We start from the raw sequence: 18,750 nt of genomic DNA, 5'->3' as shown, positions 1-18,750 counted from the left end.
TTGTCAATTAATGCGATGAAAGTTAGTATTCGACTGCAGTTCATCCTTTTTAGTTTGAACAAAAAGATAATTAAAGACCATTTTAAGAATATCAATAAGTGACGATTTATCCTTTTTAATTTGAACGAAAAAATTAATAGATAATAATGATAATAGAGAATAAACGTTTTTCTTCTCTCACAAGAAAGGGGAGAAAATATGTAGAAAAAGACCCATAGACTAGTTGCCCCCTCTCAAAAAAGAGAGTTCCTTCTTAGTGTCGCATGGCACAAATATATTAATAGATAACCAAAAGTATGAAAATCTTATAATGGTCAACCTATAATGTTAATAGAATTATATGAAAATCTTGATTCACCACAAATTAAAAAAAGTAAGCATTATGTAAATGGGCTCGGTGATTAAAAAGAGAGTTATTTTCTTTAATTCTGAGTTTAAACACAGTTGTATTAGCAGTAGGTGTCATAATCTTGTATAGAATAGTCAAGTGAGTGCAGGTAGGGGTTTATGTGCTGTGCCACTTGGGATTTCTTAACTGAAGCTGGTATCGGAACTGGTTAAGGTTGTTAGACCGTTTCCTAACCATTGAGTCAAGTTCTCGTGTGTATAAGTGCTGGTCTCCTTTCGGAGATATTACGGCTGATTTTAATCAATAAATTGTCAAGAGAGTACTGTCTCTCGTTAGACTTTCTCTCTTCATCTGAGTTTGATCTCTAGATTTTGATAAACTGTGTGTGTATTTTTAAAGACAACATTTTATTGTATTACCCACAAAATCATGCATAATAAACTTACATAAACAAGATAAATCCCTTCAGAAAACATCTTTGAAGATTTGCAGAATCACATCACATCATATGTGGCATACAGGCAAAATAGAAAAAACTAATAATAAGAAAAAATATATAGATATAAACACCCTTAAGCACTCCACGCCACATTGTTTGACGATCGGACCGGTTTGTTTAGGCAAGAACGGATCAATCCGTACCCAAACCAGTGAGAAAATGGATACCAACAGTACAGACCAAAGCACAACAATGGTGGGCGTCCTGTTTTGTCTCCCAATCAAACCTCTGAGGAAAGGGTAGAGATGGAGAATGACCCAGAAAGCGAAGAACAGTTTGCTGAACAACGGACCCCATGAACCGTAGCCGTTGTTGATTGCATCCGAGACCCCGGCAACTACGCCTATCATGTTCACTACTATCAGAGTTGAGGGAGGGATTAACAGAGTGGTCCATTTGAAGAGATAAAGCTCACCTAATTCTGTATCCTCTGCTGCCTTGGCTGTTACAGTGAAGTTAGTGTCGACACCAGCAAGGACTTTGAGGAGTCCTTGGAACACGGCGAAAAGATGGGCGGAGATGCCGCCGATGACCCAGAATTGTTTTTTTCGCCACCAGTCCTCTATGCTAACTCCGCTCCATCGAAGTTCAAGCACTCCAGTCACTATGATGGAAAGGAAAAGTGCCAAGAACCATATACCTGTAAGGTTGCTTAGCTGCCAAGAAAACAAAATTGTCAACCTTATAGAATATAGTTTTCGGAAAAGGGAATATTATGTAAATTTTCAGGACAGGATCAGGTAAATACATTCAGTCAGAATCAAAAACAAAACTCAGGCAATACATGTTCGATTATATAAACATAAAAAACGGATCAATCGGGATGAGCGAAAACCCATCCTGTCCCATTGCCATCGTAAAATAACGAGCATAAATACTTACAGTTGAGATGATGAATTTGCCAGTGAGGAGACAAACAGCTGGGATGGTACAATAGGCGAGTAAAGGGATCGAAGTGAAAGGGTAAACAATGGTGTTGATATAAGCAAGCCTCTCAAGCCATTTCAGTTTTCCACCGTAACCATACCAAAGCGGGCAATGACAACTGAGGAAAATTTCTACCGAACCAAGTGCCCACCTCAGAACTTGGTGCAACCGGTCTGAGAGATTGATTGGAGCCGATCCTTTGAATGCCGGTCTTTTCGGTACACAGTAAACCGATTTCCACCCTCTACAGTGCATCTTGAAACCGGTCAAAATATCTTCTGTCACTGACCCATAAATCCATCCGATCTGCAACGCCAACAATACGGGCTCGTTAATACGTAACTTGACTCCCAAGCTAGTAAAAAGCATAATATAAATTCAACCTTTTCGATACTGAATCTTTAAAATGTGTAATATTACTCACCTCTTTGCCCCATTCAGTTTTTTCTTCATAACCACAGCTAATTACATGAATGGCTTATTTAATAAGTGATGTGCTACTAGTTCCTTCAGGAAGGCCACCATTTTCCATCAAAGTTGAAGCAATGAAAACCGGTGACTGCCCAAACCATTTCTCGAAATTCTTCTGCGACATTAATGACGATTTCTCCAATTCTACGTATCATTCAAGTCCTTCTTCAATTTCTTCGAGATCAAAGACCGGCGCAGACCCTTTTTTCACGTAGTTTTTCCCCATCATTTTCTTCTTCTTCTTGGAGAATAAAAGACCTCCGAGTAAGCCCTTTTTCTCTCCTTTCTTCTTTGATTTCTTCCTCGAACCTCGCAAAAACAGCAAACCATGAGGGCCAGCAGTCGCAGGTCTTCTTTGGGCTTCTCGGAGACTGAAGGATCGTAGCCGTACAATGCCTGCCCGTTGAAAACACACCCTGTGCCTACATATACCGGGCCTTGAAGTCCATCTAATCCCAACATGTTGATCTATAAACCGAAAATGGAGTTTTAGAGATGGAATTTTCAAAATCAAAATAAAAGAATTGCTAATGGAATGTAAGGCTTACATCAAAGAAGACAACATTCCGATTAGCATATCGATCGTGGAGATCAATACCATCAAATCTTTGTGGAAATTGAAAGTAGCAAAGCTTCTTTCCAAACTGAGGATCCATTAAAAACACATAGCTTCCCTTATGGCCTTGCTGTTGTTGATGTAATGATCACAATCCAGATTCAATATGAAGGGTGCATTAGTTAGAACAGCAGAAACTCGATCCTGGTAATTGCATCCATAACCCAAACAAAGATCATCAATGAACATGATAAAACAATAATGGTCGATTCGAATTGAAAATAAAATACAATTCATATGCAGTAGTTTGCTTCTTCAAAAACTGAACGAAAATCAAAATGAATGACACAAATAACTGAATCAACATAACAAGAAAATTAGACTATAAGATGAGTAATCACCAGAGCATTCTCAGCACCAGCTTTCTTGTGATGCTGATAACCAGGCCATTTCTCACGAGAAACATAGACAAGCCGAGGTATCTCTTTTCCATCAACATCGAGTGCACCGGCACTTCCCAGGTAGACCTGCAAAAACAAAGAAATACACATGGTTTAGACATCTTCAGGAAAAGATAAAAAAATAAGTCACATAGAATACTCTCACGATTTAGAAAAGAATTAAGCAAAAAGATGGTATCATAATCTCTAATTCATTAGTATATCATTAAAGTATCTGTATCGGCATATCGCAATCTTTAAATTACCTGAATCATTCCAGGATGATCACGTGTGTTATTTCCAGGCCTCGGGGTGCCATCTTGCATCACCCATCCTTCTTCTGGTTTCTTCTGAGTATTTGCTACCAACGCATTGATCCTTACTTTAAATTCTTAGTATTTCCTCTGGAAATAACATAAGAAATATACATTACCCTTGTTAACTTGTGAACGAGACATCTGCATTCGCAAGTTACTCCAAATCATTCGAATTCAACTCGGTTATTAACCGGTCGAACATTCTAGCTTTTGCTTGAGCATGTCGAGTAAGCCAAAATTTAATATTCTAATGCTTGAATCTGGTAGCTTGCAAGTTTTTAATCAATATTAGAAATAAGCTCAAGCTCAAACACAGAATATTTGATCTTAAAGTTGTGCATGAGAAACAATCTCAAATCTCACTAGGAAAACGAGTCTAATCAAGGAATTTTAACAGTTCGATCTTTATCAAGAACTAAAGCTTTAACAAATGAGCCTAATCAAACAAGCATCGAGCTCAAATTGAATGTTGATTCGAAACTTACTTTCATGGCTCTCCGTTCTTTAAAAGCTAGGATGAACCTTGTCTTTCAAATAATCGATCTTCTCATTGAAATAGAACTCCTATGCCCTCGGCTCAACGTTATGTTTCTTACAAAACGGAACCCATCTCCTCGCGAACTCAGCCGTTTCAGACAACGAATCGAACGTGAGCATTGAAGCGCCATCATCGGACAAGTAACAACACACTTTATCGACCGGATAATCGGCGGCCAAGATCGATAGAACCGTGTTGGCCGTTATGATCGGCGGTTCCTTGAGAGGATCGACGTACTGACGAACACATCGACGGCGCCCAGTTGATTTGGCTCTCCTTCGCGTTCGAACCACAATGAGAGGCGATCGAGGTAAGTTTCGCGCCTAATGGGGAACCATTTAGGGAACTGATCGAGGATCCAAGAGAAAGCGAACCAGACTTCGCAGACAACGGAGATTAGCCATAAGGGGAAAGCGTCTTCGGCCGGCGTTAGAATACGGAAACGGAGGAAAAACACGAGGACGATGAAGCGGAGGACGATGACAATCCGGTAAGGGCTTGTCAAGCTTGATGAAATTGGGACTTTTCGCCATAGAGGTAGTCGAGCTTCAGCCAAGCTGCAAATGAATCATAACCGCCACATTCAATTTTTGAGAAACAAAATGGGTTAATTCTCTAAGATTCCCCATACTATCTTAGATTCTACATTAATCCCTAAATTACATTTCGTTTTATTGAATTCTCAAAATATTAATATTGTATTTGTAGACACACTTTATACGACCAAAATATATTTATATGTATTATATATATAATTATATATATTGTAAACTAACACATTTTATTTTTATTTTTTTTTATTTCTGTGTCAGGCCCAAAATTACATTTGGCCCAGCAGAATACACATTGGTCCAACTCAGACCCAACACGCGCAACCCTAGCAGTTTCCCCCATCCAGTGCCGCATGCTTCGCTCAAGGACTCCTCCACACCGAAAGCCTCTTATCCTTCACGTCTCCATGCTTCTCGGCAACAAACCAACAACGTGCATGTGGAAAACAACAAAGCATTAGAGTTCCATTAGGACTTAAGCATGTAGTCTAAAATTAGGTTTTTATTTTAGTATAAATAGGCTTGTAATTAACACAATGAGGAGGAGATTTTTTGACGCTGGATTCACATACAAAATCACTGTGTAACATCCACCCACACACGATAGTCAAGAAGGTCCAAGCCCTTGTAAAGACTTTCGAAAAAATTAATAAAAAAGAGGTAGTTTTTTTTCTTTTACCTTGTCTGTTCGGTTTCTCACTTTGCATGTTGTATCTCCTGTGTTGTTTGGTGCGAACTGAACCCATAAGTTGCATTTTGGCCGACGAGCGAAGTGAGGCATTTTTTCTCGAAAATCTATTTCCTAGATCTGTGTTTTTTTTTAAAGTTGATTTTTGAAAAACCGCTTGGATTTTGAACCATGAGAGAAGGATGCTCTTTAAAAATTTGGGTTTCGTGGTGGATCATCGCTGATGAGCGGCGGCGAGGCGGTGGTCACCATTCTCAGGCGGCGGCGCATGGCCCTTGTTCTTCATGTCTGAAGAACAAGGCAGAGGAAGAAGGAAATGGGAGAGAGCCTTTGGTTTCAAATGAGGCTAGAATGAATTTTAAAATGTTTTGTTGGCTTAAATATTGAACCCATCAGGAGATCCGCGTGCAACCCGACCCATCATGAGGGATCCGCGTGTTTCTGTTGTTTTAAAGGGTAAATCGCGTTTTTGACCCTCCTGTTTTGAAAATTTCAATTTTAACCCCCAAATCCAGTTTTTAAACTCAATTTTTTTTAAATTCGACCTTCAATCGTGGTTTTCTTTCGATTTAGTCCCGTTACTATTATTTTGCCTTTTTGTTAATTTTAATATAGCCATTTTTTATTATTATTACTTTATATATACATGTATTTTTTTCCCCTTATTTCATGACTTTTTATTTTTGTTTACAAATTATCATATGTATTTATATATATAAACGTTTCATCCCTTAGTTTTATTAGTTTTTTCTATAAATATTTTAATTATATATATGTACATATATTTTCTAGTGTTTTCTTTAACGTTATATGTGTACGTATCCTATCATTTTTATGTTGTTTTGCATTAAAAACTATTGTATTATTATAGATATATGTACTATTATTTTCTTTTACATTTATTTCTATTTTCTTTATTTCTTTTTTTAATTCATTCTTGTATTCATCTATTTGTTTACTATACGACATCATCATTATTATTTTCTTTATGTTGTTCATTTCCTTTATGTTTGTCATTGTTTTATTTTGTTTCCATCTATTCCATTGTAGGTATTCCATTTTCTTATTTTATCCTTACCTTATCTCATTTTTTATTTCCTTTATTTCATTTTTCATTATTTTCAATACCTTTTTAACATGATTCTTGACTTTTTAAGGATATTTTCAAATCAATCTAAGGTAAATAATTTTGGATTATATGTTACCTTTTAATTTAACTTTCAATTTTCTTAATTAAAGACAACTGGAAATTACACAGTACCGAAAGGGCAGTTCAAGGGTGCTAGCCCTTCCTTGACTGTAACCGACTCCCGAATCCGACACATCTCTGGTAAGACGCAGATCAGGTAAGAAATAGGGTATCCGATCAACCCATTTATTTTTAAATAAATGATCGGTGGCGACTCCAATCCACATTTTCCTAAGTCGAAGCCCAATTCCGGGGCCCAACGGAAAGACGGTTACGACAGCTTGGCGACTCCGCTGGGGACACAGGTAAGTGAGTCAGGCTAAGGTAATTTCCAGTTGTCTTTTTAATGAAAAGGGTAAGTTTGAACTTTAAGGTAATATTTTGATCCTTATTACTTACTTTTGGTTATATTTTTTCGAGTAAATAGTTGGACTGACCGTTTTCTAATGATTTCAGTCTTCCAAACTTTTTCATTCAAAGGCTCTATACCCGAGCTCCGAACCCTTTAAGTGAGGGTGAAAGCGACGCATTCGTGTGAATTTATTCACCGCATATGCCTAGCAAGTAGCCTTCGGGATTCATATACCTTATGTCTTCGTGTGAATTTATTCTCCGCATAGACATAAGGGAATGTGTCCCCTCGAGTTTAACTTAGTCCACACAAGCCTGTGATGGGTTTAGGACTAAGGGTCTGGTAAGCCCAAGGGGGCACCAGCAAGGAGAACTCGGGTACCATTTTTAGAACCTAAACCAGGAGACTTCGAAGAAATAGAGCCTACCCCAAAACCACATTCCAAAACCTAGGGCAATTCTTTCCTAACCATTTGTTTTTCCTTATGTTTTTATTGCCATTTATTTCTTGTTGTTTTTATTTATTTCCATTTATTTTTATTTTACTAACTGTTTGCCTTTGTGTTTGTTTTTAGCATTTGCATCATAACAAGAGGCCATTGATCCCTAAAAAGACGTTCATTACGCACAAAATAATCTGAGTTAATGGATAAAGGTGTTGTAATACAAGAGATTAAAAACCCTGAGGTACGACTATGGTCCGAGAAGACTCAGAAGGAAAAGGGAGACAGTCTTCAAGACAGCTATGTGTCAGAGCTGGTTAGCTACGCCTCAATCAACCTAAAGCAGAATGACATACAAGAGCTCCGGGACATCTGGGACAGTTGGAAGAATGAGGTGAAACAGAAGTTCAGCCAACGGTACGGTGATGTTGCACTTCTGCTTCATGTTAAGATTGATGAGCCCTTAATTAGAGCCTTGGTTCAATTCTGGAACCCGGGATACAGTTGCTTCACCTTTAACCGGGAAGACATGGTGCCCACCATAGAAGAATACACTACACTGCTGTATTGTGAAAACATCAAACTCGAGCGGGCCTACCTTAAGCACATTAAAAGTCAACCTTTCAAAAATGCACTAGCTAAGGTTGCCGGAGTTGATGAAAAATGGGTAACTGACCGAGCTCGATGTAAGGGTAGTGGAGAAGGAATCGCTTGGCTTCATATCAAACAACTAATGAAGCACCATCCCGATGAGTGGAAGACAATAGACCTGTTTGCATTAGGTCTGTATGGTCTAATTTTATTCCCAAAGACCTTGGGATACATCGATGCCACCGTAGTGGAGCTATTCGAACAACTCTCGAGAAGAGTCAATCCAGCACCAGCCATCTTGGCTGAGACCTTTCGATCTCTCAATCATTGCCGAAGAACTGGCGGAGGAAGATTCACCGGGTGCATTCAGCTCCTTCAAGTCTGGATTCACAGCCACTTCTGGAAGACTGACGGGGTTGCCTACCGCCGTTTCAGCACCACCTATTCACCTCTAGGTGAATTTATAACCTTAAAATGGCATGAAGGCGCCTCGAAAGAAAAATGGATGAAGGTCTTTACGCATCTTCAAGACCGAGATATCGTCTGGAGAGCCCCTTGGTTATTCCTCAGTGATGTTCTTTTTCAATGTGGTGACTCCGACACTGTGACCTTACTTGGACTTTGGGGAGCAGTCGGGTATGCTCCGCTATTAGCACTTAGATAGTATGGAGCACGCCAGTTTGTTCCAGCAACATGAGGGTTAGCTAGGTCAGAGTTTGAGTATCACGGCGACAGCTATAAAAAGATGATCAAAGAAGTAGCCGATTCGTGGAGGAAAGTATTCCGGATGGATGTTGTAGCGGCCAGAAGCATGCTCACTCCGGATTATGTGGAGTGGCGAAGATTGAGAAAGAATGACAATATCTTTGTGCCAGACTGTGATGACACCCGGACCATGGAAGAACATCTCAGGCATGTCCCTTCTGAACTCGAGATAGCCAAAACCGAGTTTGAAGCCGTGAATAATGAACTGAAGCAAAGAATAAAGGAACTTGAAGCTGAACATTTATCAGTGGAAGCTTGATGCTGACTCTCAGAAAGATCGGGCAGAAAAAACTGGAAAAAGAACAAAAAAGAGTCCGTTTTGAGCTCGAAGACTTGAGAAAGGGGTATCAAGATAAGGTCAAAGATAACTCCAAGTTGAAGGTAACCTCTGAATACTGGAAAGACGAAGCTCATAACCTAAAGAGGAAGTTCGAGGGGCCTGATGAGAGAGCTTGGAAAGAACAAACGAAGACTGCCCAAAGACGCTTGGCAGATAGTCAATATCAGAACCAGCGCTTGAGAGTTCGGGTAGCTGACTTAGAGAAACAGCATGAGAAAGATGGCAAGACGATAGCTGAGTTAGAAGCTATTGTAGATGGGTTCAACAGGCAAGCAAACGAGCTTCAGATGGTGCCCTTCGACGGAGGATTACAATGGCGTTTCCGTTGGGAACAAGCACAGCGAAGGGTGAGGGCCCGAGACGCAACCATCCGAGATTTCCTGAATCAAGTACAAAAAGCAGCCCGTCATCTCCACGGCCTAGCAAGGGAAGCTGGTGTGGTTCGACAAGGCATTCAACCAGTGACAGATGAAGGCAGAAGACTTGTCAACCTACTGGAAGCTGTTCGGGGTCTAGAGGATTTAGTCCAAATGTACCTTTAATCTGTTTTTTTTTATGTCTCTTAAAAGATAAGACATTTTTGTCTGAACAAGGGTTATTTATAATAATGAACACTTTTCTGGATCAATGCCTCCAATTGCATACATCATGCATTGCATCTCTTGCATTTTATATTTCATGTTTTTTCCATGTTTTTACATTCATATTAACTAACAGAACATGTCTCAGACACCGAGCTTACCACCGCAAGCATCAGATACACATCACCCGCACAATACTCGAGCAAAAAAGAGGCAAATGGAAGCCAGAATAGAGAAAATCGAAGAGCACATGGCAAGACTTCAAAAGGAACTAGAAGATAAGATGGCTCAGAACAGTGAAAGTACTCTTGAGTCCATCAAGAAAAATCAGGAGTCCTTAGTCGACCAAATCGTAGCCAAGTTGTCGGGTCTACAGCAAGCTAGTGCATCAGGGGGCATCTCTTCCGAGGGGGTGGCCATACCACTAACCCCGCAAGTGGTTCTCTCACCCGGAATATTACCCGGGGACGCATCTGCTACTAAAGGGAAAGCAGCACTACCCGGGGACTCATTCGTTACCAAAGCGAAAGTTGCACCTGCTGTGAAAATACAAACTTCTACAATCATCCCTGATGATCATCCGGATGATTATCATGTCCCAGACTTTGACGAGGAAGATAAAGCTAAAAAGATGGAAGAAAAGATAAAGATATTAGAAGATCAAATAAAGATGGTCCAGGGAGACCATGATTATTATGGAGTGGACGCAATGGAGCTGAGCCTAGTTCCAGACTTGGTGCTTCCACCAAAGTTTAAAGTTCCTGAGTTTGAGAAGTTCGATGGGAACAGTTGCCCTTCAGCCCATATTACCATGTTCTGTCGAAAGATGACAGGATATGGCGGGAATGACCAACTCCTGATCCATTGTTTTCAAGAGAGCCTGTCTGGTTCAGCTATTCGGTGGAACAACCAGCTTAGCCGAACTCATATCAAGACGTGGAAAGACTTAGCCAAGTCTTTCTTGGAGCAGTATAAGCATATCAACGATATGAGACCAGACCGGGTCATGTTACAAAGCCTAGAGAAGAAACACAATGAGAGTTTCCGACAGTACGCACAGAGATGGAGGGATTTATCTGTGCAAGTTCATCCACCTTTGGATGAAAAGGAAACTAGAAAGCTGTTTGTACAGACCCTGAGGGCACCTTACTTCGGGCATTTGGTAGCAATCACGTCGGGGAGTTTTTCAGATTTAGTCATGGCTGGCGAAATGATCGAGTTGGCCATTAAACAAGGAAAGATTGAGGGAGGAGACTCCAGTAAAAAGCCTCCCATGAAAAACAAGGAGCGAGAGATCAACAATGTGAACACCTACAACGTCAACAAGGGGGTTACGATCTCAAGCTCAAATTCCACAGCAGCTGTACCATCCGGTACTTCTAGACAGAACCAGAGGGAACCAAGAAGAGAAAGGGAAAGGGAGCAGTTTGATCCCATCCCCATGACGTATAAAGAACTATACCAACAGCTCTTCGACACTCATACAGTGTCGCCTTATCCTATGAATCCAATAAATCCCCCTTACCCGAAATGGTATGACGAGAGCGCTCACTGCGAATATCATGGCGGTGTGCATGGGCATTCGATTGAAAGTTGTCTCGCATTCAAGAGACTTGTGCAACGGATGAGAAACAAGAATTGGATCACTTTCAACTCCGGAGCACCAAATGTCGCCCAGAATCCCTTGCCCAATCATCAGGAGACAGGAATTAATGCCATTACTACTGAAGGGGGAAGGAGAATTAAATCAAGGGTTTCAGAAATTAAATCTCCTTTGGCTTGGGTATGGAGCCAAATGGTAAAGGCAGGATTTCTTGCACCATATTCAGATACGATAGAAAATGAAGATGGTAACCATTGTTGTTACCACAACAAAGAAGGGCATAAAGTGCAAGATTGCCCAGAGTTCAGATTGTTAGTCCAGCTCATGATGGATCGAAAGGAGTTGGAATTTTACGAAGAAATTCAAGATTCTTGGGAAGTAGATGTTTGTGCCACCGGAGAATCATCAGATAGAAAATTTGGTAGGGGTAGTCCTTTGATAATTACCCCTAAGGCAAGCATGACAGTGACAACACCAGCCAAGGTGGTAATCTCCGCACCGCGGCCTTTTCAATATAAGGACAATCGGCAAGTGCCATGGAAGTACGAGTGTCAGGTGAGCACTTCCGGAGGAGGTAATAGTAAAGTGGGGCAAAGACCACTGGAGCCATTCAAAGAAGATGTGCTAGTCGTCAATGAACCTATAAAGGAGGAAGAAGCTAAAGAGTTCCTCAAGATCTTGAAGCACAGCGAGTACAACATTGTAGAACAGCTCCACAACTTACCTACACGTACTTCAATGCTAGCACTATTTTTAAGCTCGGAAGCACACCGAGAAGCGTTGTTGAATGTCCTTAATCAAACGTTCGTGCCACAAGACATACCAGTCAGCAAGATGGATCGACTGGTGAACAATATTCAAGCTGATAATCTCATCTCGTTTTCAGATGATGAGATTCCATCAGGAGGAAGAGGCCGAACGAAGGCGTTACACATTACTACCTACTGTAAGGGGCACGCTTTACCAAGTGTCTTAATCGATAATGGTTTATCCTTGAACGTGATGCCTTTGATTACATTGAAGAGGCTACCAATAGATACCTCTCATATGAGAGCTTGTCAGAATGTGGTCCGAGCATTTGATGGGACCAAAAGAGAGGTAATCGGAAAGATTGAGGTACCATTGACCATCGGACCAGCCACCTATAATGTCGAGTTCCTTGTGATGGATATCATGCCGTCCTATAGCTGTCTTTTGGGAAGGCCGTGGATTCATCAAGCAGGTGCAGTACCCTCCACGTTGCACCAGAAAGTTAAATTTGTCATTGACGGGGCCTTGGTAATTATCAACGCTGAGGAAGATATCGTGGCAAGCGTGACCACGGAGGCTCCATACATCGAAGTAGACGAGGAAGCGGTAGATTGTTCGTTCCGCTCCTTGGAGTTTGTGAATGCCACATTTGTGGCAGAAGGAAAGAGAATCCCAAGACCTCGACTCTCCAAATGCACAAGGATGGAGATCAAACAAACCCTAGGTCGAGGCGCCAGAACCGGGAGAGGTTTTGGGAAATATTTGCAAGGGATGATCAATCCTGTCATTCCTATCTCGAAATTAGACCAATTTGGGCTCGGTTTTCAGCCCAGTTATCATGAAAAGAGAAAGGAGATCCAAAAGAACCGGGAAAGAAGGTTGGCCAGATTGGCTGGAAACGAACTCCAATGGAAGCCTATGACATTCCCGCCGCTCTTCAGAACATTCAAGTCAGGTGGTTATGTGTTTGAGACCACCACATCCGAGTTAGAAACGGCTCTGGAAGATCTGAACGTTAATGCCGTGACCACAGAAGATGTTGACAACAGAGATAGATCCGGGATATGCCTTCTGCCACATGGGTTCGTGCCTAGTAGTTGGTCGGTGGAAGAACTACCTGTGGTTTACAAGAATCTTTCAGAGTAATATTCGAACTATCCCTATTTGCCTATACCCGGGGCAATAGGTGATCTTTTGTAAGGGTGAATAAATATTTTGTTTAAGTTTAATAAAGGATGCATTTTTCTTTTTTCATGGCAAACAAATTTTTCTTTTATTCATTATCTATCTCCTTCATTCCAGTACTTCATTTCCAGTTACTCTCAAAGTTAGTTCTTGACCATTCCATGTGGGATATTATCCTCTCACACATACACATCTTCCTCCTTTCAGGTTCCCAGATAACAATAATGTGGGCACTAATGATCCTGATCCGGAGGTGGATTTTGAATCAACCATTTGTCTTGGGGAATTTGAAGAATGCGATAATGAAGAAGAGTACAACTTGTCTACCGAATTGTTGAGAATGATAGAAAGAGAAGAAAAGCAAATACTGCCACATGAGGAGGCGATCGAAATCTTAAATTTGGGCACTGAGGAAGATCGAAAGGAGGTTAAAATCGGCACAACTCTTTCGACTGAAGCAAGAAAAAACCTGATAGCCTTACTTCATGAGTACGAAGATGTGTTTGCTTGGTCGTATCAAGACATGCCGGGACTAGACACAGATATGGTAGTTCACAAACTGCCAATCAAACCAGAATTCAAACCAGTGCAGCAAAAACTGAGAAGAATGCGACCAGAAATGCTCCTTAAGATCAATGAAGAAGTCAAGAAGCAGTTTGATGCCGGTTTTCTCCAAGTGGCCAAATACCCTGAGTGGGTGGCCAACATAGTGCCTGTGCCGAAGAAGGACGGGAAAGTACGCATGTGTGTCGATTACCGGGACCTCAATAAAGCCAGTCCCAAGGACAACTTTCCTCTGCCACACATAGACACTCTGGTGGACAATACGGCTGGGAACGCCTACTTTTCATTCATGGATGGATTTTCGGGGTACAATCAGATCAAGATGCATCCCGAAGACATGGAGAAGACCACTTTCGTCACAATGTGGGGAACTTTCTGTTACAAAGTGATGCCTTTCGGATTAAAGAATGCTGGGGCAACATATCAGAGAGCTATGGTGACCCTGTTCCACGACATGATGCACAAAGAAATCGAGGTTTATGTCGACGACATGATTGTCAAGGCACAGACCGAGAGTGAACATGTCAAGAATCTAAGAAAGCTCTTCCAGAGATTGAGAAAGTTCCAGCTGAGACTAAACCCTAGCAAGTGTACCTTCGGGGTAACATCTGGAAAACTACTAGGCTTTATAGTCAGCAGGAGAGGCATTGAGGTTGATCCTGATAAAGTCAAGGCTATCCAGAGTCTACCTCCACCACAAACACAAAAGGAGGTCTGAGGTTTTTTAGGAAGATTGAATTACATAGCTTGGTTTATATCTCAGTTAACCGACAAGTGTGATCCAATCTTTCACCTTCTTCGAAAAAATAGCCCTGGGGCATGGGATGAAAACTGTCAGATTGCATTCGAGAAGGTAAAAGAGTACTTATCTCGCACTCCTATCCTGATGTCCCCTATCCCAGGCAAACCTCTGTTCCTGTATCTCTCCATATTCGAGAACTCCATGGGGTGTGTCCTGGGTCAACACGATGAGTCTGGAAAGAAGGAAAGAGTCATCTACTACATAAGCAAGAAGTTCACCGATTGCGAGGTCCGATATCCTCCTATTGAGAAGGTTTGTTGTGCCCTGGTCTGGGCTACAAAAAGACTTCGACAATACATGTTGTATCACACCACTTGGCTGATTTCCAAGTTAGACCCACTAAAATACATGATGGGTGTACCTGCTCTATCCGGAAGGTTAGCCCGATGGCAGATGCTTTTGTCTGAATTTGACATCGAATACGTGAGCCAAAAAGCGGTAAAAGGCAGCGCCATATCCGATTTTTTGGCAAGCAGAACTGATGAGAGCTATGAGCCGCTGGACTTTGATTTCCCAGACGAGGACTTAATGGCCATATCTTTAGAGGAAGCAAGCATTTCAACGGACGGTTCCTGGAGAATGCACTTCGATGGGGCATCAAATGCACTAGGACATGGCATCGGGGCAATTCTAGTCTCCCCAGAAGGGAGTCACTACCCATTTACCAGCAGACTGAACTTTGATTGTACCAATAACATGGCAGAATATGAAGCCTGTGTCTTGGGAATTCGGGCTGCACTGGGGCAAAATATAAAGACTTTACGGGTGTATGGAGACTCAGCCTTAGTAATCTATCAGCTCCGAGGAGAGTGGGAAACCAAGGATATAAAGCTGTTAGAGTACCGGAGACTAGTGCTGGATCTACTCGAAGAGTTCGACGAAGTCACCTTCCACTACGTGCCTAGAGAAGAGAATCAAATGGCTGACGCTTTAGCTACCTTGGCAGCCACATTCAAGGCTGGCGGGGAGTCTGAAATGATGCCAATTAACATGCAGTCGTATGAGTACCCAGCTCATTGTTACCAAATTGAAGGAGTGAAAGACACTAAGCCTTGGTACTACGATATTCTGCAGTATATCAAGCATCGGAGTTATCCAGAAAAAACCACTGAAATCGAGAAGAGAACCCTTAGAAGGTTGGCAGCTGGATACGTCCTTGACAGAGAGGTTTTATACAAGAAAAGCCATAACCAAGTTCTGCTAAGGTGCGTCGATGCTGAAGAGGCAAAAATGATAGTGGAAGAAGTACATGATGGAGTTTGTGGAGCACATGCAAATGGGCATATGATGTCAAGACAAATAATGAGATGCGGATATTTTTGGTCCACACTAGAAAGCGATTGCATCAACTATGCTAGGAGATGTCATAAATGTCAGATTTATGGAGACAAGATAAATGTTCCAACCCATCCGCTTCATGTAATAACGTCACCATGGCCTTTTTCTGTGTGGGGCATGGACGTTATCGGGCAAATTCATCCGAAGGCTTCGAATGGTCACCGTTTCATTCTCGTAGCAATTGACTATTTCACGAAATGGGTAGAGGCTACGTCATACGCCAGTGTCACTCAATCCACTATTTGCAAGTTTCTAAAGAAAGAAATTATATGTCGGTATGGTCTACCCGAAAGGATTATCACCGATAACGCAACAAACTTGAACAACAAGATGATGAGTGCTGCTTGCAAACAGTTCAACATAAAACATCACAATTCCACTGCTTACAGACCAAAGATGAACGGAGCAGTAGAAGCAGCAAACAAAAATATTAAGAAGATAGTGGAGAAAACAACTGAAACCTACAAAGACTGGCATGAGAAGTTGCCTTTTGCTTTGTTCGCTTATCGAACCTCGGTACGTACATCGACTGGGGCAACTCCATTTTCACTAGCCTATGGAATGGAAGCAGTGATACCCATTGAAGTCGAGATTCCGTCTCTCAGGGTCTTGTCAGAAGTCAAACTAGATGATGCAGAGTGGGCACAATCCAGATATGATCAGCTTAATCTGATAGATGAAAAAAGACTGAAAGCCATTCATCATGGTCAAATCTATCAGAAACGAATGATCCGAGCACACGACAAAAAGGTGCGCCCGAGAATATTCCGTGAAGGGGATCTAGTACTAAAAAGAATTTGGCCAGTCCAGAAAGATTTCCGAGGAAAGTGGACGCCAAATTGGGAAGGACCTTATGTCGTGAAAAAGGCTTTCTCCGGAGGAGCCCTTACCCTGGCTGAAATGGACGGACCTGAGCTGCCACATCCCATTAACTCGGACGCAGTCAAGAAATACTTCGCTTAGGATGAAAACCTGAGAGGGCGTCCTAAGTTGAAAAAAAAAAGAAAAAAGAAAGAGAAAAAACGTTTAGGGTGAAAACCCGAAAGGGCACCCTAAATTGAAAAAAGAAAAAAGAGGAAAAAAGAAAAGAAAATAAGGTGAGTTCAAGATGAAAACCCGCAAAAGGGCGTCTTGCAACCAAGGATGGGTCCAAGTTGAAAACTCGGAAAAGGCGATTTGGATATTAACAGTGGAAATATCCCGACACATGAATCTTCTACGAACTCAACAAATCGGAGAAATGTTGCACCCTCCCAAACGTTGTCGCGTTTTCAAAGATCCTTTGGCAAAGGCTGCATTCAAAGTCACCAAACGGCTTTTCAGCTCAGAAGTGCCCACGTTATCGAGATCTAAGACATTCATTTACACATCATTGTGTATTCGTCTTCTAGAATGTTTGCCATGTATTATTTGTTCTTCTCCTCCCTTATGAATAAAGACCATTTTTCCTCCAATTCCTTTCGAGCATCTTGAATTAGACTTAAACCCAATGGTTTATTTATTTTTTATGAAAGATAATCGCATATTACTGTACAAAGATTCATTGAAAAGTACAGGTACCCAGAAGCCGACCAAGGCTCATGCACATGCTTGAGATGGTTGAGGAGCATCTCCAAAAAAAAAAACAGAATGTGCACATCAGATTCAAACATTTGAAGAATTCAATATCAGAGATCAGAACTTCAAGCTCAAAGAGTCAACAACGACAGGCCACCGGAAATCAAGATTTCTCTCCAGAGCCCAGAATAACATATGTTGCCCATACATTTTAGGCATACCTAAGAGCATGACATCCATACCATCGCATATATGCATATCTTTGCAGGTTTTACCCAGAGCCAATTTCAACTTCACAGCGAAGGATATTGGACTCTAGACAACACAAGTTCAACTTCACGACGAAGGGACCGCTGGTTGTCAACGAACATTTCTCAAATTCAGAGCCAATTTCAACTTCACAACGAAGGATATTGGACTCTAGACAACGCAAGTTCAACTTCACGACGAAGGGACCGCTGGTTGTCAACAAACATTTCTCGAATTCAGAGCCAATTTCAACTTCACAACGAAGGATATTGGACTCCAGACAACGCAAGTTCAACTTCACGACGAAGGGACTGCTGGTTGTCAACAAACATTTCTCAAATTTAGAGCCAATTTCAACTTCACAACGAAGGATATTGGACTCCAGACAACGCAAGTTCAACTTCACAACGAAGGGACCGCTGGTTGTCAACAAACATTTCTCAAATTCAGAGCCAATTTCAACTTCACAACGAAGGACATTGGACTCCAGACAACGCAAGTTCAACTTCACAACGAAGGGACCGCTGGTTGTCAACAAACATTTCTCAAATTCAGAGCCAATTTCAACTTCACAACGAAGAATATTGGACTCTAGACAATGCAACTGGCAGTGGATTTCAACCTCACGACGGGGGATATCCAATTCTCAGGCTCAACTTCGCGACGAAAGAGCCATATACAAATTCCAACTTCACAAAAAGATTGACTCATGACGAAGTACCTTGAGCCCAGAGTCAATTCAAAGACCACTTTGAGCTTGTTTTCAACTTCAAGACGAAGGATTTCGTGCTCAAAACTTTCCAGCTTTGACTCAACCTCATGACGAGAGAGTCATTGCGACCAATTCCAGCATCGAATTTCAACTCTACAACAGAGGACCTTCGACATAGATGGATAGTGTGTCTTTAAATCTTTGCCCTATCCCCGTTGCACGATTATGGGCAAAGAGGGGCAGCTGTAGACACACTTTATACGACCAAAATATATTTATATGTATTATATATATAATTATATATATTGTAAACTAACACATTTTTTTTTATTTCTGTGTCAGGCCCAAAATTACATTTGGCCCAGCAGAATACACATTGGTCCAACTCAGACCC

At 41.4% G+C, this 18,750-nt stretch overlaps 1 pseudogene; it reads right to left on the bottom strand.

Moving 5' to 3' along the window:
* Positions 1–853: 853 nt before the first annotated feature.
* Positions 854–18,750, bottom strand: part of LOC120165472 — a 21,711-nt pseudogene continuing 3,814 nt past the window's right edge.

Source organism: Hibiscus syriacus, unplaced genomic scaffold (genome assembly GCF_006381635.1).
Source record: "Hibiscus syriacus cultivar Baekdansim isolate YM2019G1 unplaced genomic scaffold, ASM638163v2 tig00111582_pilon, whole genome shotgun sequence".
Lineage (NCBI taxonomy): Eukaryota > Viridiplantae > Streptophyta > Magnoliopsida > Malvales > Malvaceae > Hibiscus > Hibiscus syriacus.
The sequence above is the reverse complement of the archived record's forward strand: the minus strand, read 5'-3'. Positions and strand labels throughout refer to the sequence as shown.